Raw genomic sequence first — 27,339 nt, forward strand, 5'->3', positions numbered from 1 at the left:
GTGATTTTGGGGCCCCAAGATTTATTTTCCTTTCACAATACTAATAATAATTATAGTCATCATAATCATAATCATAATCATAATCACAGCTAACATTCACTCTGTGCTTGCTCTGAGCCAGGTATTGTTCTAAGTGCTTTTCAATATACTAACTCATTCAATGTTTTTACAACTCTGAAATTTGTCTCTTATCGACCTATGACTTGGAAGTCCCCTCCGCACTTTAAATGGTCCCACCTACACCTCAGGTTGTTCCACCTTTCCAGACTGAACCAATGTACATCTTACATGTGTTGATGTCTCATGTCTCCCTAAATTGTATAAAACCAAGCTGTGCCCCTACCACCTTGGGCACATGTCTTCAGGACCTCCTGAGGCTGTGTCATGCAAGTGTGTCCTCAACTTTGACAAAATGGACTTTCTAAATTAACTGAGACCTATCTCAGATTTTGGCATCCATAGTATATTTAATTAATTTTATTTTATTCTTATGTTACTTTGTAACAGACTTTATTTTATGCATATAGACTTAGTTTCTCCACTTAAATTTTGAGTACAAGGATTGTGTAAAGTTTCCAAGTTGCAGGCATTACTGTTCTCTGAACATAGCGTTCAGTCATTAACTCATTCAGCCAGTATTTATTGTGTTCATGCTATGCGCCAGGCACATCACATGTTTTGAAGGAACTAAGGATGTCAAGAATAAAAATATAGCATGACTGCCAAAACAGACACAAGCACACACTCACACGGATGAGCAAAAGTGTTCACACAAGTGCAGAAAGAAGTATCCATATGTGCACGGGAAGAGGGGATATCCCTATGCTCATATGTAAGCACGAATTAGAAGTATCCATATGTGCACATGAAGTGGGGATATCCCTATGCTCATATGTAAGCATGATTAGAAGTATCCATATGTGCACGGGAAGTGGGGATATCCCTATGCTCATATGTAAGCACGATTAGAAGTATCCATATGTGCACGTGAAGTGGAGATATCCCTATGCTCACATGTGCACGGGAAGTGGGGATATCCCTATGCTCATATGTGCACGGGAAGTGGGGATATCCCTATGCTCATAAGTGCATGGGAAGTGGGGATATCCGTATGCTCATATGTGCGCGGGAAGTGGGGATATCCCTATGCTCATATGTGCACGTGAAGTGGAGATATCCCTATGCTCATATGTGCACGGGAAGTGGGGATATCCCTATGCTCATAAGTGCACGGGAAGTGGGGATATCCCTATGCTCATAAGTGCATGGGAAGTGGGGATATCCGTATGCTCATATGTGCGCGGGAAGTGGGGATATCCCTATGCTCATATGTGCACGTGAAGTGGAGATATCCCTATGCTCATATGTGCACGGGAAGTGGGGATATCCCTATGCTCATAAGTGCACGGGAAGTGGGGATATCCCTATGCTCATAAGTGCATGGGAAGTGGGGATATCCGTATGCTCATATGTGCGCGGGAAGTGGGGATATTCGTATGCTCATATGTGCACGTGAAGTGGAGATATCCCTATGCTCATATGTGCACGGGAAGTGGGGATATCCCTATGCTCATAAGTGCACGGGAAGTGGGGATATCCCTATGCTCATATGTGCACGGGAAGTGGGGATATCCCTATGCTCATATGTGCACGGGAAGTGGGGATATCCCTATGCTCATATGTGCACGTGAAGTGAAGATATCCCTATGCTCATATGTGCACGGGAAGTGGGGATATCCATATGCTCATATGTGCATGGGAAGTGGTGATATCCCTATGCTCATATGTAAGCACGATTAGAAGTATCCATATGTGCATGGGAAGTGGGGATATCCCTATGCTCATATGTGCATGGGAAGTGGAGATATCCCTATGCTCACATGTGCATGGGAAGTGGTGATATCCCTATGCTCATATGTGCACGGGAAGTGGGGATATCCCTATGCTCATATGTAAGCACGATTAGAAGTATCCATATGTGCATGGGAAGTGGGGATATCCCTATGCTCATATGTGCAAGGGAAGTGGGGATATCCCTATGCTCATATGTGCAAGGGAAGTGGGGATATCCCTATGCTCATATGTGCACGGGAAGTGGAGATATTCCTATGCTCATATGTGCACGGGAAGTGGGGATATCCCTATGCTCATATGTAAGCACGATTAGAAGTATCCATATGTGCACGGGAAGTGGGGATATCCCTATGCTCATATGTGCAAGGGAAGTGGGGATATCCCTATGCTCATATGTGCACGGGAAGTGAGGATATCCCTATGCTCATATGTGCGCGTGAAGTGGGGATATCCCTATGCTCATATGTGCACGGGAAGTGGGGATATCCCTATGCTCATATGTAAGCACGATTAGAAGTATCCATATGTGCACGGGAAGTGGGGATATCCCTATGCTCATATGTGCGCGTGAAGTGGGGATATCCCTATGCTCATATGTGCGCGTGAAGTGGGGATATCCCTATGCTCATATGTAAGCACGATTAGGAGTATCCATATGTGCACGGGAAGTGGGGATATCCCTATGCTCATATGTGCATGGGAAGTGGCGATATCCCTATGCTCATATGTGCACGGGAAGTGGGGATATCCCTATGCTCATATGTGCACGGGAAGTGGGGATATCCCTATGCTCATATGTGCAAGGGAAGTGGGGATATCCCTATGCTCATATGTGCAAGGGAAGTGGGGATATCCCTATGCTCATATGTGCACGGGAAGTGGAGATATTCCTATGCTCATATGTGCACGGGAAGTGGGGATATCCCTATGCTCATATGTAAGCACGATTAGAAGTATCCATATGTGCATGGGAAGTGGGGATATCCCTATGCTCATATGTGCACGGGAAGTGAGGATATCCCTATGCTCATATGTGCTCGTGAAGTGGGGATATCCCTATGCTCATATGTGCACGGGAAGTGGGGATATCCCTATGCTCATATGTAAGCACGATTAGAAGTATCCATATGTGCACGGGAAGTGGGGATATCCCTATGCTCATATGTGCGCGTGAAGTGGGGATATCCCTATGCTCATATGTAAGCACGATTAGGAGTATCCATATGTGCACGGGAAGTGGGGATATCCCTATGCTCATATGTGCATGGGAAGTGGCGATATCCCTATGCTCATATGTGCACGGGAAGTGGGGATATCCCTATGCTCATATGTGCACGGGAAGTGGGGATATCCCTATGCTTATATGTGCACAGGAAGTGGGGATATCCCTATGCTCATACGTGCATGGGAAGTGGGGATATCCCTATGCCCATATGTGCGCGTGAAGTGGGGATATCCCTATGCTCATATGTGCACGGGAAGTGGGGATATTCCTATGCTCATATGTAAGCACGAATTAAGACCACAGAGAAGATTCACTCTCAAGATTTACTATTTCATATCCCACGTCCATGAAGTAATAAGTTGTGCATTTTGTTTTTTATGCTTGTTTTTGAGACAGGGTTTTGCTCTGTTGCTCAGGCTGGAGTGCATCAGTGTGATCATGGCTCACTGCAACCTCAACCTCCTGGGCTCAAGGGATCCTCCTACTTTAGCCTCCCAAGTAGCTGGGACCACAGGCACATGCCACCATGCCTGGCTAGTTTTTGCATTTTTTTTGCAGAGACAAGCTTTCACCATGTTGCCCAGGCTGGTCTCGAATTCCTAAGCTCAAATGAACTGCTCACCTTGGCCTCCCAAAGTGCTGAGATGACAGGCATGAGCCACCACGACTGGCCTAAGTTGTGGATTTTAAATGAGGAGCTAAGACTACATAATATGAAATTAGGAAATGGACAGAAGTAGGCAGATAAAGTTTCCACCTCCCCAAATAACCAATCCCATGACTGTCTTAGTCTGGAAGATAGAACTTAGTAGCTTCAATATCCACAGTTCCTTTACTGAACACTGGCTGGGCATCTCAGTCAATGTTCCATGTGCTTTGAATATGTTTATATGAGTTTCACCACCACTAAACAGATAGGAGGAATAAGGAGGTAAAAGGGTGATGAGTGTCTGAATAATATCTGGGCTGTTGATACCATGTCATATCTGAACAGGACAATGAGGAAACAAAATGCATCTTATTCACCTAGCCATCATTCATCTGACACATGTATTGCACAAGGTGCTTGAAATACTAAGATGAAGGCAATGTCCCTGATCTTAAGGAGATTATGACCTAGCTTTTCCCTCTTCCTCCTATTCTACCACCTATCCCATATCCTACCCTGCCACTTGCTAACACAGAACTGGGAGAACTACGTGGGAAACCTAGGACACTCAAGAAGGGGTACCCTCTCTTCAGCCTGTGAATTCTCTAGTGGGATTTTTAAAAAAGCACAAGGGGGTTCCCTATGAAAAACACAAGCTAGGCTAAGGTTTGTAATGTCAGCCAACTATGACCCATTCCCAAGAAAAAGACACTCACACTGTCTGCCTTCTCATTAACAAAAGATTTGGTTGTTCCAGAGGGCATTAGAGAAATGTAGACCAAGCTTGAGGTTGAAGTGAGCATGTGTAGCATTGTGGCTGTTTGGCAGTGTATTAGTCCGTTTTCATACTGCTATAAAGAACTGCTTGAGACTGGGTAATTTATAAAGCAAAGAGGTTTAACTGACTCACAGTTCAGCATGACTGGGGAGGCCTCAGGAAACTTACAGCCATGGCAAAAGGTGAAGAGGAAGCAAGGCAGCAGAAAGGAGAAGTGCCAAGCAAAGTGGCGAAGAGCGCCTTATGAAACTATCAGATCTCACGAGAACTCCTTCACTACCACAAGAACAACATGGGGGAAACTGCCCTCATGATTCAATTACTTCCATCTGGTCTCTCCATTGACATGTGAGGATTATGGAAATTACAATTCAAGATGAGATTTGGGTGGGACAACCAAACCATATCATCTGCCCGTGGCCCCTCCAAAATCTCATGTCCTTTTCACATTTCAAAACCAATCATGTCTTCTCAATAGTTCCCCAAAGTCTTAATTCATTCCAGCATTAACTGAAAAGTCCAAGTCCAAAGTTTCATCTGAGACAAGGCAAGTCCCTTCCATCTATGAGCCTGTAAAACCAAAAGCAAGTTAGTTACTTCCTAGATACAATGGTGGTACAGGCATTGGGTAAACATACCCATTCAAAATGGGTGAAATTGGCCAAAACAAAGGGACTACAGGCCCTATGCAAGTTGGACATTCAGCAGGGCAGTTAAATCTTAAAGTTCCAAAATAACCTCCTTTGACTCCATGTCTCACATCCAGGTCACACTGATGCAAGAGGTGGTTTCCTGTCATTTTGGCCAGCTCTGTCCCTGTGGCTTTGCAGGGTACAGCCCTGCTCCCAGCTGGCATTCAGTGTTTGTGGCTTTTCCAGGAGCACAGTGCAAGCTGCCAATGGATCTACCATTATGGGGTCTGGAGGATGGTGGCCCTCTTCTCACAGCTCCACTAGGCAATGCCCCAGTGGGAATTCTGTGTGGGGACTCTGACCCCACATTTCTCTTCTGCACTGCCCTAGCAGAGGTACTCCATGAGGGCTCTACTCCTGCAGCAAATTTCTGCCTAGACATCCAGGCATTTCTGTACATCCTCTGAAATCTAGGCAGAGGTTCCCAAACCTTGATTCTTGACTTCTGTGCACCTGCAGCCCCAACACCACATGTAAACTTACAAGACTTTGGGCTTGCACCCTCTGAAGCAATGGCCTGGGCTCTATATTGGTCCCTTTTAACCATGGCTGGCGTGCAGGGCACCAAGTCCTGAGACTGCACGAAGCAGCCAGGCCCTGGGCCGAGCCCACAAAACCATTTTCTCCTCCTAGGCCTCTGGGCTTATAACTGGAGGAGCTGCTCTTAAGACCCCTGACACGCCCTGGAGACATTTTCCCCATTGTCCTGGTGATGAACGTTTGGTTCCTTGTTACTTATGCAAATTTCTGTAGCCAGCTTGAATATCGCCTCAGAAAATAGGTTTTTCTTTTCCATTGAATCATCAAGCTGCAAATTTTCTGAGCCTGTATGCTCTGCAATTCTTTTAAACATAAGTTCCAATTCCAGATCATCTCTTTGTGAATGCGTGAAACTGAATGCCTTTAAGAGCACCCAAGTCATCTCTTGAACACTTTACTTTTGAGAAATTTCTTCCACTAGATACCCTAAATCATCTCTCTCAAGTTCAAAGTTCCACAGATCTCTAGGGCAGGGGAAAAATGCCACCAGCCTCTTTGCCAAAGCATAGCAAGAGTCAACTTTATTCCAGTTCCCAAGAAGTTCCTTATCTCCATCTGAGACCATCTCAGCCTGGACTTTATTGTCCACATCACTATTAGCATTTTTATTAAGGCCATTCAACAAGTCTCTAAAATGTTCCAAACTTTCCCACATTCTCCTGTCTTCTGAGCCCTCCAAAGTGTTCCAACCCCTGCCTGCTACCTACTTCCAAAGTTGCTTCCACATTTTTGGGTACCTTTATAGCAGCACCCCATTCTCTGCAGTACTAATGTACTGTATTAGTCCATTTTCATACTGTTATAAAGACCTGTTCAAGACTGGGTAATTTATAAAGGAAAGTGGTTTAACTGACTCACAGTTTGGCATGGCTGGGAAGGCCTCAGGAAACTTATAATCATGGTGGAAGGTGAAGAGGAAGCAAGGCACCTTCTTCACAAGGCAGCAGGGAAGAAAAGTGCTGAGTGAAGTGGAGAAGAACCCCTTATAAAACCATCAGATCTCAGGAGAACTTGCTCATTATCATGAGAAGAGCATGGGGGAAACTGCCCCCATGATTCAGTTACTTCTACCTGGTCTTTCCCTTGACACATGTGGATTATGGGGATTATAATTTAAGATGAGATTTGGGTGGGGACATAAAGATTAACCATATCAGGTAGGCTTGGTCACTCTTTGATCATTTCCAGACCCTCTCCAGGGGAAGATCAAAACCGAATGCATTTCCCCTTATCAGTTGCTTCTGTGCCATCAAAGCATCCCAGGAGAGCTGGCCATCAGTGAGACTGAAAGTGGTGCTGAGATTCCAGTCCTAGGAGGCTGTTTCCCTTCCCTTTCTGGTCCTGAGGGGGAGCTGTCCTCCTGCTTGCTATTACCAAGTAATCTCAAAACACAGCCCCCATCAAATTACTTTCTTGCTCCAGAACTATGGCTTCTTTATGCCGATTACATTAAATCTAAACTTCTAGGATTATCTATTTCCTAAACCACCCTCTGAAGTTCAATCCCTACCCCACCTGCCCCACCTTACTGTCCACCAAACCCAATACTATTGTCCCCTTTGGTTGAGCCCACTGGCTATGATCACTCTGACCTTGGCTCAGGCCCCATCTGTGATCCCTCATTATCCAAGTCCCATCCCTTTCCTCTGGGAAACTGCTTCTCAGATTAACCTTTCTTGTCCAGGTGCAGTGGCTCATACCTGTAATCCCAGCACTTTGGGAAGCTGAGGTGGGTGAATCACCTGAGGTCAGGAGTTCGAGACCAGCCTGGCCAACATGGCAAAACCCTGTCTCTACTAAAAACACAAAAAATTAGCCGGGCGTGGTGGCAGGCGCCCGTAATCCCAGCTACTTGGGAGGCTGAGGCAGGAGAATTGCTTGAACCCAGGAGGCAGAGGTTGCAGTGAGCTGAGATCGCGCCATTGCACTCCAGCCTGGGTGACAGAGCGAGACTCTCTCTCAAATAAAAAAAAATTAACCTTTCTCTTCCTAAACTCTTTATGCTAATTATCCAAATTACACCATTAGCCCCATTTTATATGCAGCCTTATTCTTTAACAGTATAGCACAAACTGCTTCTGCAATACAACTTGATCAGAGTGTGCGTGTGGCACACGTGTACATATGTGCGCATACAGGTATGTGCTCTGTCTCCAGTAAGCTCTTCATCCTATGAGCCCAGATCTCACCCCAGAAACACTGTTGGGTTGACAAGAGACCCTCAAATGTATTAGTTAAGAGTGGATAACACACTCTTATCTGAGGATGATATCAAACTCTGAGCAGATTATGTCTCTCCCCCTTTGTTTCAAGCTATGTATACTTTCTCCTGCTGTTCTTCCTTCTTTCTTTGGTGTTTTCATGTATTCAACAATGATTTACTATGCACTTTCTATGAGTCTAAAAACAGAGAAATCACAGTGAACAAGGCAGATACCGTCCCTGCTTTCCAGCTACTGAGAATCTGTAGCGTTGGTTAGAAAAAGCTAGGGCATCCCTGAATGCCAGCAGACATTCACTGTCCCTCTGTGGGGGTCTATCAACAGATCAGCTGAGCTATGGGGCAAGCAGCAAGTGCTGGGGTCCAGTATCTTGGAAGGCACTTAAGAGATATGAAGAAAACCATAACTTACTAAGTTGGTTAAAAAGTGTCCCGCAGGCGGGCGGATCACCCGAGGTTGGGAGTTTGAGACCAGCCTGACCAACATGGCGAAACCCTGTCTCTACTAAAGATACAAAAATTAGCTGGGCGTGATGGCGCATGCCTGTAATCCCAGCTACTCCTGAGGCTGAGACAAGAGAATTCCTTGAACCCAGGAAGCGGAGGTTGCAGTGAGCCAAGATCATGCCACTGCACTCCAGCCTGGGTGACAGAGCGAGACTCCACCTTAAAAAAAAAAGTGTTCCTCACTGGCTTTTACTAAGACCTTAATAAGGAAAAAGAAACTGGAAAGAAACTGGAATCTTTGTTTTTTTAACCTCTGTTGTACTGGACCAGTTTTGAACTAGAAATTTAGATGTGAGCTAGCCTGTTTCTTTGTTGGGTGCTGTTTGAACGTGTTCTGTAAGACAGGATGATTTCTATTCACTTATCTTTGTTCAGACAGATGACTCATAGCTTCCCTGAAATAAACTTGCTAAAAATTAGTCTCTCATTAAAAAAAGGAGTAAAAATTAAATTTACTAAAAAGTAGTAACATGTCACAATATTTAGATAAATTATAACGTTCATTCATTCATTTGTGGAGCTCTCATCAAAGCAGTTATGACACCAGTAAGTATGGTAAAAATAAAAATAATTTGCTTGATCCTGTTAAACTCTCTGCAAGGCCTATTTACAAAATGGGATACTAGTCATTTACAGTTAAATGTCTGGACTAACCATTAGAGGATAAATGATACACCAGGAAATTATTTCCTAGAAATATGGTCCATACTTTCAGCTATTTAAATCCTTAAAATCAAAATCAACCAATGAATCAATCAAAATAGAAAATATAAAACTAATTATTACAATAAGCATTAAGTGCTTCAACCTTTGCTCAAAATTAAAAAAAAATCTTTTATCAAAGCTGAAATGAAAATTATCTGACTTGTTAATAATGAAACCCCTTCAGCCTCAGGAATGAACTATTATCAAGATCCTAAGCTTTCTGAAAAAGTAACATAATAACTGGACTAGAAAAGAAAACTCTTGGACTGTTGAACTTCTTTACTTTGTTTCAGCAGAAACAATGTAAAGCAAAAGATCCTTATTTGGTCACGCATGGCAACAGTAGAAGTAATGTATAAATCATGCGTATTTTCATGGTAACAATAATGGCTCATGGCTTCCATAATCGGCAACCGCCACAGTGACCGTTCTCACATATTGGAGCAATTCTGCCATTGCATTCCTTACAAGTCAGGAATGATCTATTCTTAGTGTGATAGATCAGACACCCAAATGCATGCCATGCTAATACTATGTAAAGTAAATATAAAACATGGAGCTAATTAGTGCATAAAATACCACTGAACTCTTCTATAGTTCCAGTGGTGGAAATAATTAGTATGCAATAATTATTACTACCATAGGGCACTTTCTGTATATGTAACGAATTTGTCCTGGTTCAAACTCAGTAACAATTTTAAGAATGTAATTCACAATAAATACATGTTATATCATGATCTAATACAAATACCCCTACAAATATATATGTATATGTATGAACATATACATATATATACACACATGTATATAACTGAAACCATATTTTCACAAAATAATACTTATCTATGCTATCTGTTTGTGATAAACTCTGTTGCCTATTCAGGTCAAATTTTTTTGTTTGTTTGTTTTTGAGATGGAGTCTTGCTCTGTCACCCAGGCCGGAGTGCAGTAGTAGGATCTCAGCTCACTGCAACCTCCACCTCCTGAGTTAAAGTGATTCTCCCGCCTCGGCCTCCTGAGTAGCTGGGATTATAGGTGCCCTTCACCACACCTGGCTAGTTTGTATTTTTAGTAGAGGCAGGGTTTCACTATATTGGCTAGGCTGGTCTCGAACTCCTGACTTCAGGTGATCCACCTGCCTCGGCCTCCCAAAGTGCTAGGATTACATGCATGAGCCACCACACCTGTCATATTCAGGTCTAATTGAGACTGTTTATTTTGAAAACTGTTGGTGTGGACCCTGGCACTGGTTTTCTGACGGTTAATGCATGACGATGCACACTGACGCTGCCTAAACCAACCTAACTGGACTGCTTTACCATCTCTACACTCCACATACTAGTTAGATTTTGTTCTCATTTCAGGTGATTTAAAAACATTTTCTAATGAGAGTTTTGAAATCGGGGGTAAGCTCAATATCAGAGTGATTCAGTCCTCTGAATTATGACCACAAGAGAAGGCTTCCTTCCTTCCCTCCCTTCCTCTCCCTCCTTCCTTTCTTTTTTCTTTCTTTCTTTCTTTCTTTTTTTTTTTTTTTATTAGAAGTTTTGCTCTTGTTGCCCAGGCTGGAGTGCAATGGCGCGATCTCGGCTCACTGTCAACTCTGCCTCCTGGGTTCAAGCGATTCTCCTGCCTCAGCCTCCCCAGTAGCTGAGATCACAGGTGCCCACCACCACACTCGGCTTATTTTTGTATTTTGAGTAGAGACGGGGTTTCACCATGTTGGCCAGGCTGGTTTCAAACTCTTGACCTCTGGTGATTCGCCCGCCTTGGCCTCTCAAAGTGCTGGGATTACAGGCGTGTGCCACCACACGTGGCTGTGGGTGGGTGCCTTTCTTACCTTTGAGGTCCTAGCATCTATAGTTCTGGACCCTTGATACATGTTTTGAATTTGAGTATAAGTAAAAGGGTATCTTTAGTGTTCGTTTAGTCATGATACAGGGCTAATAACTTCTACCTGGGAAAAACAAAGCACACTGCAGGAGGCTTTGTAGCCGGGGTAAAGGGGATGGTGGCAGTGGAATCACGTCCAGGCCTCCAGCACATTTCAGTGCTCCCCCACTGAATCCCCCACCCCGGCACCCAGCAGGAACCTGGGCCGGATCCCTGTTTACCTGGGTGGGGTTAGCGTCCAGAGGAGGGGGGCCCAACCCAGCAACCCTCTTCTCAATTTGCAACGTAGAAACCCACGAAAGTAATTACAAACTTGTTAACCGCTGGGCACTGTGGCCCTGGAGCGCTCCTAACGGACTTTGCAAGGCCCAGTACACAGGGGCTGCCGCGAGGGGGGAGGGCGACTGGGCCCCAGGACACCATCTGTGCGAGCACGGGGACTCTGGGCCTTGGCCTGCGAGGGAACAGGGGCCCTCTCTCGGCCTTGACCTCCGCGGGGACACGGGCCCTCTCTCGGCCTTGACCTCCGCGGGGACACGGGCCCTCTCTCGGCCTTGACGTGGGCCTGCGTGGGGACGGGGACGCTCTCTCAGCCTGGGCCTGCAAGGGGACAAGGACCCTCGGCCGGGGTCTGGGCGGCACCTGCTGGGGGCGCGGTCGGGCAGCCCCACACACCGCGGTGAGCAGGGCCTGAGGCCCTCTTCCCTCCACCTCCCGTCCCCGCACCCGCCCCGGGCCCCGCACCTGCCTCCTCCTCCGTCCTGGGCCGAGGCGGGTCCGCGAGGCCGGGCGAGGGGTCCCCGCAGCGGTGCATCCTGGGACACTGCCCCTCAAGCCCGGGGGCGAGGGATGCCTGGGTGCGGGCCGAGAGAGCACCCAACGACCACCAGCTCCTTTCCTGGGTGCCCTTTTCAGGTACTGCGCCTGGACCACACTCGTCCTACACCGGCCTCGCGAGACAAGCATCACTCGTGACTGGGTGAGAGGGGCTGAGTGGCTCACCTGAGCTGCACAGCTGATACCCGGGACTGCTGAGGTTTGCACCTGGGTCTTTCATGATTCCGAAGCCAGCGCCTTACACAACCTCTTCAGAAGGTGAAAACACGAAGGGTCCACAGGCTGTTGATAGGAAGGGGAAGCCCTTCTGGAGTAAGTCCATAAGCACCCATGGATTATCTCAGCCAGCAAGCCCAGGTCTGCAGCCATTTCCCATTATGAGGCTGAATTAACAGAGACGGAAAAATAGAAAATAGATAAGATAAGGCAATGAAAACATCCCCAGCAAAAGAGAACAGGGAGCATTGTTTCTCTGAATATTTGATTAAAATACAAATCTAGGAAAACCATTTACATGCAGTGAGCTGTGATGGCCCCACTGCACTTGAGCATGGGTGACAGAGTGAGACCCTGTCTCCAAAAGACAAAACAAAACATTTACAGAGGAGACAGTGTAGCAGAGTAGGGGAAAACAGGCATGATAGCCATACAGCCCTGGGTTTAAACTCGACTCATTCACTAACTTTGGGATGTGTGACTTCAGGCTTTTTAGTGCTTTTTTTTTCTATTTTATTTTATTTTATTTATTGTTATTATTTTTTAAGATGGAGTCTCACACTGTCACCAGGCTGGGGTGCTGTGGATCACTGCAACCTCTGCCTCCTGGGTTCAAGCGATTCTCCTGCCCCAGCCTCCCGAATAGCTGGGACTATAGCCACGCGCCACCACGCCCAGCTAATTTTTGTATTTTTAGTAGAGACAGGGTTTCACCATGTTGGCCAGGATGGTCTCAATATCTTGACCTGGTGATCCGTCTGCCTTGGCTTCACAAAGTGCTGGGATTACAGAAGTGAGCCACTGCGCCCAACCTCTTTTTTTTTTGGAGACAGAGTCTCACTCTCACCCAGGCTAGAGTGCAGTGGCACAGTCACAGCTTACCGCAGCCTTAACTTGCTGAGCTCAGGTGATCCTCTCGCCCCAGCCTCCTGAGTAACAAACGACAGGCGTGAACCACTATACTCGACTAATTTTTGTATTTTTTTGTAGAGATGGGGTTTCACCATGTTGCCCAGGCTGATCTCCAACTCCTGGGCTCAAGCAATCTGCCCACCTTGGCCTCCCAAAGTGCTAGGATTACAGATGTGACCCTCCACACCCAGCCTTGTTAGTGCTTTTTAATAGCCTTTTGACACATTAATTCCCTCATGAGTAAAACCTGCTTTGGATGTAATGAATTGAATTGACACGGAAGAAGATCAAATCGGGTATGAAGAAGTAAAGAGGACCAGGCGTGGTGGCTCATGCCTATAATCCCAGCACTTTGGGAGGCCAAGGCAGGTGGATCACCTGAGGTCAGGGGTTCGAGACCAGCCTGACTAACATGGTGAAACCCCATCTCTACTAAAAATACAAAATTAGCCAGGTATGGTGGTGCATGCCTACAATCCCAGCTACCTGGGAGGCTGAGATCTGGGAGGTAGAGTTTGCAGTGAGCCAAGATTCTGCCATTGCACTCCAGCCTGGGTAAAAAGAGCAACTCCGTCTCAAAAAAAAAAAAAAGTGTGGGATGGGTTTATAAAAGACATCATATTGCCATTAACCAAAAGAATGGCAACCAAAAGACATACTCTGATATACAAAGTCTCAGAAAATATATCTTTCTTCTTAGGAAATTGTTGGGATGCATACATTGTTGGGATGCATACATAACCCAGCCATTTTTCCTGGAAACATTACCAAAGAAAGGAACACAAATTAAGATTTTTTCATTGGACACATCATGAAATAGAGTAAAGACTAAATAATAAATATAATGGTGATAACAAAATGTAGTGTAAAAGTCAAGAATAAAATTTGAGGAGAAGATATATAGTGTAAAAAATCATTGGGAATAGCAATTTGGTTTATAAATTCAAGTGAAATTAACAATGGCCACAAAGCTGGAGGGGGCAGGAAGCCCATTACATGCATAATTTACTTCAGTCTTGGCTTTGATGACTAAAAAAAGGAATTTTCAAGCATATTTTTTGAAAAGAGGAGAAAAGTGCCTGGGTGCAGAGGCTCATGCCTGTAATCCTAGTGCTTTGGGAGGCTGATGTGGGAGGATCACTTGAGGCTGAGTTTGAAACCAAGCTGGGCAACATAGTGAGACCCTATCTCTACAAACAAATGTAAAAGGCTGGGCATGGTGGCACACACCCATAGTCTCAGCTACTTGGGGGGCTGATAGGGGAGGATCACTTGTACGTAGGAGTTTCAAGGCTGCAGTGGGCCACCATGATTGTGTCACTGCACTCCAGCCTGGGTGACAGAGGTAGACCCTGTCTCCAAAAAACTAAAAAATAAAAGCATAGAAAGGCAATGATTTGGCTGGGCATGGTGGCTCACACCTATAATCCCAGCACTTTGGGAGGCTGAGGCGGGCAGCTCTCTTGAGGTCAGGAGTTGGAGACCAGCCTGGCCAACATGGTGAAACCCTGTCTCTACTAAAGATACAAAAGTTAGCTGGGTGTGGTGGTGCACGTCTGTAATCCCAGCTACTCAGGTGGCTGAGACTGAATTGTTTGAACCCAGGAGGTGGAGGCTGCAGTGAGCTGAGATTGTGCTACTGCACTCCAGCCTGAGCGACAGAGTGAGACTTGGTTTCAAAAAAAAGAAAGGCAATGATTTAAAGCAGATACATTTTCAAAATAACTATAAGAGAGAAATACAAATCACTAACAATCCATATGCAATCCAAAAGAAAACAAAGGAAACACTACAATAAAATGACAAATATGTAATTTATGACAAGAAAAATTACTTAAGAGGTTACACCTATGTATGTTTTACTTTAATAAAAAGGAAAAAGAGGCAAAAGCTTGTCACTTGTGTTTGTAGTATAAAATTCATTTATTATCTGCTACTTATAAATAATCAGACCAAAGAAATTACACCAAAAGGTTTAGACTAAAAGTCACATAATGTAGCGGTGGAACCTCAAAGCCTGGCCTTGGATTATCCCAGTACACTTTCCTCTACATGCTACAGTTTTTTTTTTTCTTAAAAGATACAAAGCTTTATTAAACAAACCTGGAATCAACTCTATTACATAAATTAGACAGCAGTAAAAATTTCCTAGGGCATATATACAAATCACAGTGATTTCCATGGTGCAACAAACAGACAAGATTAAAAATAGGCACTCCCCTCCCCGACCCCCCATGAGAAGGCGAGATCACCCCACAGGGCTCCCAGTTCCAGCTCGCCAAGGGGTGCACAAACCTGCAAAGGCACTCTGCTTGTGTGCATGGCATCTGACAGCAGTCACAGGGGCCCCAGAAGCACATTGACAACATGGTGAGGCTGCCCAGTATTCAGCACAAAAAAAGAATTCAGCTACGACAGCTGAGCAGAGCTCAACAGCCATCTCAGAGCACAAGAACTGTGGAAAGGCTTCAATTCCCATCTGCTAAAACACACATGTAATGCCTTGTACATACAGAACAGACGTGTCCACCATGGAAGATCAAACTAAGCATCAACAGAACTTCCCAACACATGATAATTTACAGAGAACTGTGACAGGGCATCCTCCTTTTATTAGCAAGGACTGTCTGCTGGGTGTAAGGCCATAAAGTTTGCAAAGCAAACTTGATTATGAAAAGGCTTGGTGAAAATACAGCCCCCACCTCCACCAAGACACACACACACACACGCACACACCCCAAATAAATTATCCAAATGCATTAAGACACCTGTTCTTGTGCTTTTCTTCTTGCTTTTGTTAGGTGAATCCCGTCCGTTTAAGTTAGACTAATTAGAAGGCCTTCTTGCCTCCGCCAGCAACAGAGAAAAACAGTGCATAAGACTCCTCTAATGTGTGTAAAATGCATGCTAGGTAGATTGAACGAAAAACGAGAGGAACCTGGGCACCCCATTTCAAATCTCTACAACTGGAGAAATCAAAGGCTGCAAGGACTGTGTAGACCTGATGCAAAGTTAACTGGCTGCAAAAATAAAACCCAAGCCAGTGCTGTCTTGCACCCTGTTCACTCAGTAGCTGGAGCAATGAATGATTGTGACATTCTGGTGGGGTATTTGTGCAGCCTGAGGTGCAGCTGGCTACAGAGTGGAGCCTTGGGGTCTTTAACAGTATTAAGCCGTAGTTTCACAGTTACAGTGGTCCAAAGAACTAGAGACCATGTAGGTCAAACACAGAAATGGCGAACACGTCCCAAGCCACTCAACTCTTTAGTTCCACTGGTGATTTTTTTTAACGGGTAGTGATTTCAAATGATTTGGTGGGTGGTTTTTGTTTTGTTTTGTTTTGTTTTTTCTTTTTCGTCAGAGCAAACAAATGATTTGGTCTTTAAGCACGGACAGAAAAAAACAAAACGCTGAACGAGAAATTCACTAACAAGTGACTGTGCAGTTGTTTGAGGGCGTGGAGAGGGAATGGGGTTGACAGCATTTTGAGGGGATGAAGCGCATGATCTTACCCCACTGCTGGGGGGTTTCTGATTCTTATTCTATCATGCTGACAGCAAATATAATTTGCCCATCGCTGGCTATAGATATGTTTAGGCTAAGCAGGATTTAGACTTCTGTTGGGAAGGAATTAGAAGAATTCAGTAAAGACAGTGTATACTATTTGGTTGTGACTTTATTTTCTTCCTGGTTTTATCAATGCCTATGAAAGCAGGCTGGTGGCATTTTCCTTGAGAAAAACAAGACTTGCCCCACTATACTTCCTATTGTGGCATATCCATTTCCTCAAGATATTATCTTATAGTGTTCCAATTTAAGAAAATACTTCCAACTCATAAAATTACATGAAACAAAGTACACTTGTAATTTTTTTCTGATACAAATTTTGTGATTATCGTAATGAATTTTCCTCCACATTTAGCACAGTGATTGTTTCACGTGATCATCTATGTGGAAATTTTGGAATGCCCACCCAGATAAACTATTTTTATTTTTATTTTTTGAGATGGAGTCTTGCCCTGTCGCCCAGGCTAGAGTGCAGTGGCACAATCCTGGCTCACTGCAGCCTCCACCTCCCGGGTCCAAGCGATTCTCCTACCTCAGCCTCTTGAGCAGCTGGGGCCACAGGCACCCACCAGCATGCCTAATTTTTGTAGTTTTAGTAGAGATGGAGGTTTTGCCATGCTGGCCAGGCTGGTCTCGAACTCCCAACTGTGGGTGATCTGCCCACCTCGGCCTCCCAAAGTGCTGGGATCACAGGCGTGAGCCACCATGCATGGCCAGATAAACTATTTTAAAATTATACATAGTGATTGTTCTATGTTTATAGCTCATTTTGATTAAATTAACCTCTACAGGACATTGGGCCATTTAAACTATGACCCCGCCATGGGGCAGTTAACAGGTAGCCTGTCTCACTTCAAATGTTGAAATGTGCATGATGGTCAAAAGTGGGTTTCACACCATCACACGTTCTTGGAAGTGCTTCTAATTTCTCATTTGTTCTGTATGGCTGGAGCCTGATTACAATGTCCGTAAAGAACAAGATCATCAATGTGCTTTGCATATTTCATTTTCATGCATATCTGTTTGTTGTGGGAAGTCAGGGACCCCAAACGGAGGGACCGGCTGAAGCCATGGCAGAAGAACGTGGATTGTGAAGATTTCATGGACATTTATTAGTTCCCCAAATTAAGACTTTGGTAATTTCTTATGCCTGTCTTTACTGCAATCTCTAAACATAAATTGTAAAGATTTCATGGACACTTATCACTTCCCCAGTCAATACTCTTGTGATTTCCTATGCCTGTCTTTACTTTAATCTCTTAATCCTGTCAGCTGAGGAGGATGTATGTCGCCTCAGGACCCTGTAATAATTGCATTAACTGCACAAATTGTACAGCATGTGTGTTTGAGCAATATGAAATCTGTGTACCTTGAAAAAAGAACAGGATAACAGCAATTGTTCAGGGAATAAGAGAGATAACCTTAAACTCTGACTGCCGGTGAGCCAGGCGGAACAGAGCCATATTTCTCTTCTTTCAAAAGCAAATGGGAGAAATATCGCTGAATTATCTTTCTCAGCAAGGAACATCCCTGAGAAAGAGAATGCACGCCTGGGGGTGGGTCTCTGAACTGGCGCCCCTGGGCGTGGTCACCTCTTACGGTCAAGACTGCAGGGGTGAAATAGACCCCAGTCTCCCATAGCGCGCTCCCAGGCTCATTAGGAAGAGGAAATTCTCACCTAATAAATTTTGGTCAGACTGGTTGATCTCAAAAACCCTGTCTCCCAATAAGATGTTGTCAATGACAATGGTGCCCAAAACTTCATTAGCAATTTTAATTTCGCCTCGGTTCTGTGGTCCTGTGATCTCACCCTGCCTCCACTTGCCTTGTGATATTCTATTACCTTCTAAAGTACTTGATGTCTGTGACCCACACCTATTCGCACACTCCCTCCCCTTCTGAAAATCCCTAATAAAAACTTGCTGGTTTTTGTGGCTTGTGGGGCATCACGGAACCTACCGACATGTGATGTCTCCCCCGGATGCTCAGCTTTAAAATTTCTCTCTTTTGTACTCTGTCCCTTTATTTCTCAAGCTGGCCAATGCTGAAGGAAAACAGAAAAGAACCTACGGGAATATCGGGGCAGGTTCCCCAATATCTGTTCACAATTAAGGCAAGGCATTTCAGGCTTTTCCTGATGCTAATTTTCATCTCAGTATGAAATCCTGGATAACAAAACAGGCAACCTAAAAATAGGCATTTTTTAGTACATGGACTCATGGGTCTATGTACTTTTTAAAGTGTGCTCAAGAACAGTGTTTCATTTATGGTTTTATTAATAATTTTTAAAGCAGAATTTTAACAATATTATTACTATGGTTTATTTTTATAGTCAGCAAACATGAGACTTCATGCTCTTCCTTCTAGCTGCACATCTCGGTGCACAGTGTAACCTTTTTTTTAAAAAAAATATGGAATGCGGCATGAATCTGCGGATCTTCCTCGCGCAGGGGGCCATGCTAATCTCCTCTGTGTCATTCTAATTTTAGTATACCTGCCGCTGAAGTCAGCACCAGTTTCACCTTTTCACATTCACGGTAAATATGATGGGAAACTGCATGTGAAATGTTTAGACAATGATGGCCCTCAACTGTTAATCCCGACAGGATGGTGACTGAGACGCACAGGCTGAGAATACAGTTGTCTAAAACATTGCCACATTTCATCATCTGAACATCATTTTCCACTAAGTTGTTAATTGTAAAGACTTTATTCTACTGAACCTACTAATTATTCCCACCTGCTGAGTTGACCACCACATGAAGAAAAGGTCATTAATGAAAAAGGGTGGCTATGTTCTGTTTCTGCAATTTCACTGTGTTTTAACATTTTTTTCTTTTTATAGAGATGGGGTCTTGCTATGCTGCCCAGGCTGTCAAACTCCTAGGCTCAAGCAATCCTCCTGCCTCGGCTTCCCCAAATCCTAGGATTACAGGAGTGAGCCACTGCACCCAGCTTCACGGTCTTTTAAAGCCTTAAGGTGGATGTCTCTTCATTCCACCTTTCATTCCACCTTCAAAAGCACAAAGCCATTGCCTTTTTTTTTTTTTTTTATTTAGACAGGGTCTCACTCTGTCACCCAGGCTGGAGTGCAGTGGTATGATCTCGGATCACTGCGGCCTGGACCTCCCCGGGCTCAAGTGATCCTCTCATTTCAGCCTCCTGAGTAGCTGAGACTATAGGCAAGCACCACCATGCCCGGCTAATTTTTTTGTATTTTGTAGAGAGATGACATCTCACCATGTTTCCCAGACTGGTCTCCAACTCCTGGGCTCAAGCAATCCACCCACCTCAGCCTCCTGAAGTGCTGGGACTACAGGAACAAGCCACTGCACCCAGCTTAGATGAAATTTTTGAATGTGACACAGGTTTTTTAAATACAGTATATTCCTCCAACAACTTCAATGTCATTGTAGATTCTTGGAATAAATTCGCTCCCATATCTTCTTCTCTTTGTTTCTTCTTTTAAAGTCTCAAGTTACCAGGTAGGAAGCACTAAAGATACTGAAGATGGACCTCCCCATGATGTTTTCTTCACCCAAACTAAAAAATGCATGTGAGATGATTTTTTTAAATCCATGCAACAGACCCTTCAGATGTTGTCCCCAAGAGAAGAGATTTTTGAAAAAACAAATTGAAAAATAAAAATTATAGGCTCTGTGAAGTATGAACATTTACATCATTGCACAATTTCTGTGGATCTGCCATAACGACTTCTATATATACACACAGGTGCGTGCACGCACACACACACACACACACACACACAATTTGTGGTTATAATTGAACAAGTCCAGTTCAAACTTATAAACTTAAGTCTATGAGAAAAACCAAGACATCACAGTAGGAACACAACACTAAAGGATAAGATAAAATCTACAACCAAACAATTTTCAAAACCTTCTTACAGTGTGGAATTCCAGTTGCTTAAATAATGCCAGTTACATTAATTTCAACTGTGCTCTGATCTGTTTCTATACATACAGGCACAAAGACAGAAAAGTGGAAATGTCCTTATCACGTGAAGAAGACATTGCTACTGGTCTGCTCAGGAGCAGCTCTTTGTTGCAGGCAGATTCCAGCCTTCCTGCTTCTTCCAGATGTGAGCTCCTGTCCTCAGAAATTCTTGAAGATTTCTAAACCCTTCTGCGGCACGGTCACGGCTGTGTCCCAGTCATTCTCGGGGTAAGTTCCGAAGTTGGAGGTGTCGCTGTCGCGGGCTATCTTGGGCACGATGGGAGGCTTCAGTTTCCTCTGAGGAACGGCTTCCCAGTCCACGGAGCGGAACCACTGATGGCGTTTCACATCATTCGCCCCGTTCTTCATATTTCCTAACTGCCTTGTTCTGTCAACCATGAGCAGTTTCTTAATGAGATCTTTTACATGGAAATCCAAATGTCTGGGGAAATCTATCTTGTCTGCAAGAATTTTCTGATAAATGCCAAACGTGTTGTCACACACACACACACACACACACACACACACACACACACACACACAAAATGGAGGAAACCCTGAGAGCATCTCGAATATCAGGATGCTGAGGGCCCACCAGTCCACAGCCCTTCCATGACCCTCGCTCTGAATGACTTCGGGGGCCAGGTACTCGGGTGTTCCGCAGAGGGTCCAAGTCCTGTCTACCAGCTTCTTGGCGAACCCAAAGTTCGTGAGCTTGATGTGTCCGTCCCTATCCAGCAGGATGTTCTCTGGCTTCAAGTCCCTGTAGATGATCTTCTTGGAGTGCAGGATGGCACAGATGATCTCTGCAGAGTAGAAGAGCCCCTGGTTGCGCAGGTAGCTGAAGAGCTCACAGCCCGGAACATACTCCATGAGCCTGCAGAGGAAGCGCTAGTCATGCTCCGTCCAGCACAGCCTGATGAGAAACGGGTGGATGATTCCTTCAGGATGCAGATGAGGGATGGGCGAATGACTTCCTTCGGGACGCGGATGAGGGACGGGCGGACGATTCCTTCGGGACGCAGATGAGGGACGGGCGGATGACTTCCTTTGGGACGCAGATGAGGGATGGGTGGATGATTCCTTCTGGACGCAGATGAGGGACGGGCAGATGACTTCCTTCCGGACGCAGATGAGAGACGGGTGGATGATTCCTTCGGGACGCAGAGGAGGGACGGGCGGATGATTCCTTCCGGATGCAGATGAGGGACGGGCGGATGACTTCCTTCCGGACACAGATGAGGGACGGGTGGGTGATTCCTTTGGGACACAGAGGAGGGACGGGCAGATGACTTCCTTCGGGACGCAGATGAGGGACGGGTGGATGATTCCTTCCGGATGCAGATGAGGGACGGGCAGATGACTTCCTTCCGGACGCAGATGAGGGACGGGTGGATGATTCCTTCGGGACGCAGAGGGACGGGCGGATGATTCCTTCCGGATGCAGATGAGGGACGGGCGGATGACTTCCTTCCAGACACAGATGAGGGACGGGTGGGTGACTTCCTTCGGGACGCAGATGAGGAAGGGTCGGATGACTTCCTTCCGGACGCAGATGAGGAAGGGGCCGATGACTTCCTTCCAGGACGCAGATGAGGGACGGGCGGATGACTTCCTGCGGGACGCAGATGAGGGACGGGCGGATGACTTCCTTCGGGACGCAGATGAGGGACGGGCGGATGACTTCCTTCGGGACGCAGATGAGGGACGGGCGGATGACTTCCTTCGGGACGCAGATGAGGAAGGGTCGGATGACTTCCCTCGGGACACAGATGAGGAAGGGTCGGATGACTTCCTTCCGGATGCAGATGAGGAACGGGTGGATGATTCCTTCCGGACGCAGATGAGGGACGGGTGGATGACTTCCTTCGGGAGGCAGATGAGGAACGGGCGGATGACTTCCTTCCGGATGCAGAAGAGGAACGGGCAGATGACTTCCTGCCGGACACAGATGAGGGACGGGTGGATGATTCCTTCCGGATGCAGATGAGGGACGGGCGGATGATTCCTTCAGGACACACCTCTCAATGTGCACGTGCTGCTCCTGCCAGGCGGATGACGTCGGGAATGCTCATCAACTTGAGGGCGAAGAAATGCTTGGCTCTCTTCTCCTTCACCGGGTGCACCCACCCGAACATCCCGGTGCCCACGGTGGCCAGTGTGTCAAAGTCCTGCAGGCGGTGGGCAGGCGGCTCCGGCGACCAGGCCTTGGGGCTGGGGCAGAACGTGGGTGCCCAGCTGGGGGTCTCCTCCCACACCTCTCGGGGGTCGCTCTCCGCCTCGGCCGCCTGGGCCAGTCGGGGCTCCTCCATGCGGACACAGTCAGGTCCGGGGCACCAGGCCAGGCTGGAGCGCTCGGGGAGCCAGGCTTCCCAGGACGCAGCCTCGGAGGGCGGCGCAGTGGTGGCATCAACAGAGGCTCCCCATGCATGCCCTCGCCTCCCAGCGCGTGGCCCGGCGCAGCTGACAACACCCCCGGGTGGGAGCAGCTGCCGGCCTCATGGGGGGGTGGGCACTGAGTGCCGCGCGGCAGCGGGGAAGATGGGGCCCGCGGCCCAGGCTGTGGGGGCAGGGAGGCAGCCCTGTGCATTCCCAGTCTTGCGCCCGCCGCCTCCTCCAGCTTGGTAGCCGCCAGCGCGCTCTACGGTGTTTTTGTTTGTTTTTTACCAGCTGATTCACAACTCAAGTAGCACAGTGAGGGTGGACAATTCGGACTGCCTAAGCATCCCAGCATCGTCTGTTCTACATATCACTATTCCAAATGGCATGTTGCTGTGTTTGTGAATCCAGCCTCCCACATTGGGTATGTCACCATTGACCTATAACAATTGGAATGACACATCTTCACTAGAGGCAGGCCTTGGCCATCCTCCACAGCAGACTATTAAGTAACAAAATAAGCAGTACTATTTATTTACTTCTTACTATGCTGTTTAAAAAAAAAAGCCTCTGATGAAATCCTGGTGGCTTCTTCTCTGTTCTTACCAATCCAGGAAGTGTAGAGAGCTGTTGAGCCCTGTTTCCAAATCCCCAAGTGAAGCTGCGCTGACATGCCTTCTGTCCATACAGCCCTTTCCAAGACTCAGCTATTTGTGATCACCCCCAAATGTTACCCTGATTCTATTACCAATTTGTAATAAAACTCACTTGTATGGTGGAAAGGCTGTTGCCAATTAATTTTATTTTCGTCACTCATCTTCCCTTCCATGTAATCGTCAAATTGTTTATTGTACATATTAAAAATGACACACAATCAAGAGGGCATATGCTATATTCAAGCAAAGAATGCTATGTGAGCCACGCGTGGTGGCTCACGCCTGTAATGCCAGCACTTTGGGAGGCCAAGGGGGGTGGATCAATTGAGGTCAGGGGTTTGAGATCAGCCTGGCCAACATGGTGAAACCCCATTTCTACTAAAAATACAAAAAAAAAAAAAAATACCCGGAAACGGTGGTGCACGCTTGTAATCCTAGCTACTTGGGAGGCTGAGGCAGGAGAATTACTTGAACCCAGGAGGTGGAGGTTGCAGTGAGCCAAGATTGCACCACTGCACTCCAGTCTGGGCAACAGAATGAGATGCCATCTCAAAAAAAAAAAAAATGCTACGTGATACAAAAACGATGTACTTGTCAATAGTCCAGTGAGTCAGGGGAACCCTTTCTCTTTATTGTGGAGAAAAATAGCACAATCAGAAAAAAAAATTAAAACATAATTTTCAGGAAAACTGACAGTTAAAAATCCAATTCTGTTTTACACAAGTAGTCTTTTGTGTTTTGCAGAAAAACAAATATCTGTTGATTTGGAGATGGACAATATATGGTCCTTAGCAAATAAAAGAAGTTTAGCTGTGGGGAAACCTGCACTTCCTCATAATTTATTGAATAGCTTAAAAAGATGTCATCAGCAATTATAAGTGTGCTTCTGGGGTGCTTACTTCACAGGCCTCAAAGGGAGAAATGAGTCTGACAGGAGGCTTGAGGCACTTAAAAAACACACAGACATTCTGATTGCCACCCCTAGAAAGTGCTTTTTTTTTTTAAAGTTAAAAAATATGAAATGCTTCATAAATTTACATGTCATCCTTGAGCAGGGGCCATGCTAATCTTCTCTGTATCATTCCAATTTTAGTATATGTGCTGCCAATATAAGCATAGAAAGTGCTTTTCAGATGGCCAGGTACAGTGGCTCATGCCTGTAATCCCAGCACTTTGGGAGGCCTAGGTGGGCAGATCACCTGAGGTCAGGAGTTAGAGACCAGCCTGACCAACACTAAGAAACCCTGTCTCTACCAAAAATACAAAATTAGCTGGGTGTGGTGGTGCATGCCTGTAATACCAGCTATTTGGGAGGCAGAGGCAGGAGAATTGCTTGAACCCGGGAGGTGGAGGTCGTGGTGAGCCAGGATAGTGCCATTGCACATTTTTCAGGTAAAACCATGCTTCAACTCTACTGCCTTCAATGATTAGGTAGGCTCTACCAAACAGCAAACACCTGAGCCATTCTCACTGGAAAGAAAATCACAGGCAGATCACATTCCATATCTCAATGCTTCTAAATATCAGAGAACTGCTGGGACAGTGGTGTGTGCCTGTAATCTCAGCTACTTGGGAGGCTGAGGCAGGAGGATCCTTTGAGCCCAGGAGTTTGAGACTAGTCTGGGCAACATAGTGAGATTCCATTGCAAAAAAACAGTATGTGAAGTAAATTTAAAATAAATATCAGAGAAGTGTACTTTGAAAACAAAGCAAAAATCCTGAAAAGGAAAAACACAAGCAATCCAGGGTGTGCACAAGCATGTATTGTACCCAATGCAGTAAGTAACTGGACTACAGTTCATTCCAACTACTTGGTAAGGTTCATTGTGAACTGCAAACTTAGAAAGTGATCACTGTTTGCTTTTCCTTTATCTTAAAAAAATATATAGGCCAGCTTTGCAATTAAGAGGGGATACATGGTGTTTACTGTAAAGGCTTTGATGTGAGTTCAGTTCTACCCTCTTTAAAATAACCAGAAAAACTCAGAAATGGTTTGCTAGTCTGATCTATGATCCTACTGTTAGAAAAGGCATTTTGTCAACCATAATTTTTGAATGTGCATTTTGATAAAGCAAGACAATTTTTATACTGTCATAAGTGACAATCAAGACCAATTAAAGTTTAATATTTAGGTCAAGTGTCCAAACATCTGGGCAGTCCATGTCTGCCAAGTGCAGCCCTAGTGGGTTGTGTTAAGGAAGAGGTGGGAGGTATAGCAGCAAGTCCAGCTGGTGCCCAGGGAGATATTTTGGATTTCTGGAACATTGCCTTTGGTGATTGTGTTAAAACTATTTCTGACTTGAATGGTGTTGTTTTCAGCCTGTCATTTCAAAGGTGCAACCCAAAATGCCAGTATTATTTGTGTGCAGAGAATACAAATAAATTGAAAACCACCGTCCTTGGTTTCTACCTCTTCCCCTCCTGTGCACACTGAGGTCCACCTAAAATTTCTCTCTTAAACATCATCAACTACTTCCTAAGAGTCAAACCATCTGGTGGTTTCTCAGATCTCATCCCACTGTTGCTCTCAGAGATACTAAACCCCACATAAATTTTCCTTCTCAAAGCTCTATAAAACCTTTCTTAGTTTCCTCATAGAATTTTCTGTTCTCCTGCCTCAAATTTCCCTCACTTTCCTTCTTCTATCCAGTACTCCCCCGACCCACCCTCACCTTTTCTCTCTCCACTCTCAGGGCAATCACACTTTCTTCTACGATTTTCATAATACTTGTACACAAATGACTCATATTTGGCTCTGTCCTTCTAATTTCCAACAGAGCATTTCTAACTCTCTGCTGGATGCCACGCTGTGCTGATAACAGTGTCAGAAGTCACTCAGGTGAGAACTGAACTTTTCTTCCTCCTAAGGCTTCCTACTTTCTTATTTGAGTAAACAGAGCAGCATCTCAGCATGTCAGTGAAACGATGGCTCTTTATTTCAGGTTGATCCTGTTCCTCCTTTTTAAATTCTTTTTTCCAGTTATACTTGCACACATTATTTAAAGACTAAGTCTTTCAGTTCTAAAAACTTTCCTTGAATTTCTTTGGTACTTTCTCTTTTCCAGTCCTTTTTTCTCTTTCTGATACTTCTATTATTCAATTATTGGACCTTGGTGACCAGTTCTCACATTATATCATCTCTTTCTCTCCTATTTTCTAATTTCTTTGTCCTATTGCTGTAAAATCTAGATTTCCTCAACTTATTTTTACTACATTTCTACTTTTTCATTTTTGCTATCACATTATTAATTTATAAGAGGTATTTGTTTCCCCACTGAATATTTTTTTCTTTTTTGAGACAGGGTCTTGCTCTGCTCTGTCACCCAGGCTGGAGTGCAGTGGTGCGATTATACGATTGTAGTTCACTGTAACCTCAAACTCCTGGGTTCAAACCATCCTTCTGCCAAGCCTCTCAAGTAGCTGGGACTACTATACTCAGCTATTTAGGGTTTTTTTTTGGAGAGACAGAGTCTCATGATGTCGCCCAGGCTGGTCTTAAACTCCTGGGCTCAAGTGATTCTCTTGCCTTGGCCTCCCAAAGTGCTGGAATTACAGGTGTAAGCCACCATGCCCAGCCCCTTGCTGAATATTTTTTATGTAGTATCCTTTATAATTTCTTTGAGGGTACTGATAAATTAACTTCCTCTTTGTTTAATCTGTTTCGTGTTTGTTTTGATCTCTGCCTTTTGGGTTAGAGGCTTTCCCCTAATTCCTGATGATCCTTGGCTATTCACTCACATTATATGTAAGA

General features: G+C 45.2%; 1 protein-coding gene, 2 non-coding genes and 1 pseudogene across 4 annotated transcripts in view; all 4 read right to left on the reverse strand.

The window, feature by feature from the left end:
- The window catches only part of CERS3 (ceramide synthase 3), a 145,508-nt gene extending 133,467 nt beyond the window's left edge, over positions 1-12,041 (reverse strand). Inside the window, exon 1 of one of the 2 annotated variants that reach the window (XM_055364227.2) lies at positions 11,813-12,041. The gene's annotated coding sequence lies outside the window, so the exon portion shown is untranslated. Of the gene's footprint in view, positions 1-11,808 lie in introns of both variants that reach the window. The other variant, XM_055364225.2, reaches the window with a different exon arrangement.
- Positions 12,042-19,001: 6,960 nt separating this feature from the next.
- On the reverse strand, positions 19,002-19,106 carry LOC115931011 (U6 spliceosomal RNA). Its single transcript, XR_004067586.3, has one exon. It is a non-coding gene; the product is annotated as a U6 spliceosomal RNA (small nuclear RNA).
- A 1,255-nt stretch (positions 19,107-20,361) lies between these two features.
- LOC101133255 (cAMP-dependent protein kinase catalytic subunit PRKX-like) lies at positions 20,362-23,385 on the reverse strand (annotated as a pseudogene).
- A 1,213-nt stretch (positions 23,386-24,598) lies between these two features.
- On the reverse strand, positions 24,599-24,705 carry LOC115930991 (U6 spliceosomal RNA). Its single transcript, XR_004067566.1, has one exon. It is a non-coding gene; the product is annotated as a U6 spliceosomal RNA (small nuclear RNA).
- Between the last annotated feature and the right edge of the window lie 2,634 nt (positions 24,706-27,339).

Source organism: Gorilla gorilla, chromosome 16, assembly GCF_029281585.2.
Source record: "Gorilla gorilla gorilla isolate KB3781 chromosome 16, NHGRI_mGorGor1-v2.1_pri, whole genome shotgun sequence".
Lineage (NCBI taxonomy): Eukaryota > Metazoa > Chordata > Mammalia > Primates > Hominidae > Gorilla > Gorilla gorilla.